The sequence below is a fragment of the Helianthus annuus genome, chromosome 3, assembly GCF_002127325.2.
Source record: "Helianthus annuus cultivar XRQ/B chromosome 3, HanXRQr2.0-SUNRISE, whole genome shotgun sequence".
In the NCBI taxonomy this organism is placed as follows: Eukaryota; Viridiplantae; Streptophyta; class Magnoliopsida; order Asterales; family Asteraceae; genus Helianthus; species Helianthus annuus.
The window spans coordinates 97,693,989-97,697,380 of NC_035435.2; the positions used below are offsets into that span (position 1 = coordinate 97,693,989).

General features: G+C 36.8%; 1 long non-coding RNA gene across 1 annotated transcript; it reads right to left on the reverse strand.

Moving 5' to 3' along the window:
- Positions 1-576: 576 nt before the first annotated feature.
- Positions 577-2,992, reverse strand: LOC110927727. Its single transcript, XR_002585850.2, has 2 exons — positions 2,953-2,992; positions 577-758 (listed from the first exon to the last, which is right to left on the reverse strand). It is a non-coding gene; the product is annotated as an uncharacterized LOC110927727 (long non-coding RNA).
- Positions 2,993-3,392: the final 400 nt, after the last annotated feature.

Genomic DNA, 3,392 nt, shown 5'->3' on the forward strand with positions numbered 1-3,392 from the left:
CCCTTCAGTTGACCTCATAAGTTGGCGCACTTACCACGAAGTTTACCAACTCCACATTCTCATCCTTTTTCTCGTTGTTACCATCAAGAAATGGTTTAAGGCGATGCCCATTAACCGTTTGCTTCGACCCGTCCTTCGGGTCCTTGATTGTAACATCTCCAAGCCTTCCGACCCGTGTAATCACATACGGGCCCATCCACTTACTCTTGAGCTTTCCAGGAAAATATTTAAGCCTTGAATTGTAGAGCCAAACCTTTTGACCCACTTCAAACTCCTTTGGCTTCAACTTCGCGTCATGTGCCCGCTTCATGTCATCCTTGTACTTCGAGGCACACTCATACGCTTCTTCCCTAAGCTCCTCCAACTCACAAAGCTTTAATTTCCGCTCTTTACCTGCATCATCGTATTTCATGCTAACTTCTTTAATAGCCCACCATGCATGATGCACAAGCTCAACTGGCAAGTGACAATTCCTCCCATAAACCAAGCGATAAGGAGTGGTCCCAATAGGTGTTTTATTGTTACGCCCTAATTCATATTTGACAAAAAGTCGCAGCGGAAACTCGTGACATAAAATTTCTTTCATTATTAACGTCATGACTTACTTGAAAGTACGTTTTAATATGTATCTTTTACAAAAAAATAAAGCATAAGCCCTGATTACTAATAATACATATTCAGTTATTCCCGTACAATCTAGCTTGTGACTCGCTCTTCGAGCTCTATTCCTCGTGATAACCACCCGTGATTCGTACAACCTGCACTCACCACATACATTCATCACATTAGTATACAATACATAAACAAGACTCAATACATGTACACTTTCCATTCAGCTTTCTCTCTAACTTTAAGCATATCATTAGCATATCCATTCCCTTGTGAGTCTTCAATAATGTACCTGCGTAAATCTTCGTTTTCCAGGTACATGATTAATATCATTAACACTTAACGTATCCAAAATCATACTTACATATACTCTTGCATACATCCATACCTCAATACATACATGCCTACACTCATACGTATCTTCATATATTCATAAATACACTTCTACATATGTACCTACATTCATACGTCTCACATTCATGCCTACGATCACACGTACTCCCATACATACACAAATACACATTTGCATACATACATACATTTCTACGCCTTCACATATATACATACTATCATACGTATCTTCATATATACACATAAATACGCTTCTACATACGTACCTACATTCATACGTCTCACATTCATGCCTACGATCACACGTACTCCCATACACACACAAATACACATTTGCACATATACATACATTTCTACGCCTTCACATATATACATACTATCATACGTATCTTCATATATACATAAATACGCTTCTACATACGTACCTACATTCATACGTCTCTACATTCATGCCTACGATCACACGTACTCCCATACATACATAAATATACATTTGCATACATACATACATTTCTACATACATACATACCCTTCCTACATCGTTACGTACATGCATACACTCGTACATATCTTTATACATGCATACATACATACACATCTACATACGTACATACTTTAACGAACACGTACTATATCACGCGTACCTCTTACATAATCATACATTATTAACATGGGTCTTAGACTTAGCTTTATAGCCCATAAACATCTAAGGAACCATCAAAATCATGTTTGGGAAGTCCACCGTAGTCCATGGATATCAAACCGAAGCCCACGGTACATAAATTAACTTAAATAACAAGATTTCAGCTTTTGGGACTTGGGAAGGCCGTCGGCGACGGGCCTTGCCTTTACCCGTAGCTAGAAACACCCGTAAACAGCTAAATAAGGCGTCTGGCAAAACTGATGTTGTTTTGTCGTTCGTACGCGCTAAAACGCGCATAACTTTTGAACCGTTTATCCGTTTAACCTCTCGTTTCTACCTACATGCTTGTAAATTCACATTCTATCATATTAACTTAAAATCCTACCTCCGGATTAAGGAAATTCTTAACTTAGAATCCCACATTTAGGTACCATATTACTACATATTCTTTAGGATCCCACATTTAGGTACCATATTACTACATATTCTTTAGGATCCCACAATTAGGTACCATATTACTACATATCCTTTAGGATCCCACATTTAGGTACCATATTACTATGTATTCTTTAGAATCCCACATTTAGGTACCATATTACTAAATATTCTTTAGGATCCCACATTTAGGTACCATATTACTACATATTCTTTAGGATCCCACATTTAGGTACCATATTACTACATATCCTTTAGGATCCCACATTTAGGTACCATATTACTATGTATTCTTTAGGATCCCAAATTTAGGTACCCATATTACTATGTATTCTTTAGAATCCCACATTTAGGTACCATATTACTACATATCCTTTAGGATCCCACATTTAGGTACCATATTACTACATATTCTTTAGGATCCCACATTTAGGTACCATATTACTACATATCCTTTAGGATCCCACATTTAGGTACCATATTACTATGTATTCTTTAGAATCCCACATTTAGGTACCATATTACTACATATCCTTTAGGATCCCACATTTAGGTACCATATTACTACATATTCTTTAGGATCCCACATTTAGGTACCATATTACTATGTATTCTTTATCTTTGGGGTGTTACACGTTATGGGTATTCGTGCATAAAAAGGTCTACGACATACAAAATCCTATACTCCTCACTTTCATACTTGACCAAAACATTACACCAATCGATTAGCTTGTTTCTAAACTACTTTTAAGATGGTTTGCCCAATATACCCATCAAGGGCGTTTTGGTCAACATTATTCCCATCATTTACGACGGAGGACTTCATCACATATTTGGTCTCAACATCATGTTTAATTAATTAAAACATTATATTACTTAAACAAACTAAGAAGTGATTACAGAAAATCACTTACCTCGTGCGTCCATGTTCATACTCGTTTCCTCGCCACTTTTGACCCGTTAGCCTTCCGTGCTTGATTCCGTCTCGACATGATTCCTTTACTTCCATGTCATCGAAATCACATTCTTATTAGCATACATAATTGTACATGTTAACGATCATATCGATCGCATAATTCCTATTTGACTTTCATTAGTTACTTCTAGCAAGCATAATACATGTGACCAAATTCATATCATTTCAAACTCATGTAAACCATCATGTCATCGCATTAAACACACATTCGTCAAACACGCTCCATATAACTTACCTTAATCTTACAATTATGACAACTCGTCTAACCATCCTTCTTATACACGGTTGACTTTTAGAAGTCAACGGTTCATTTAGTTTAACTTTCGACCTATCATTATATACCCGCAACATCATAATCGACTATACGGACGACAATAC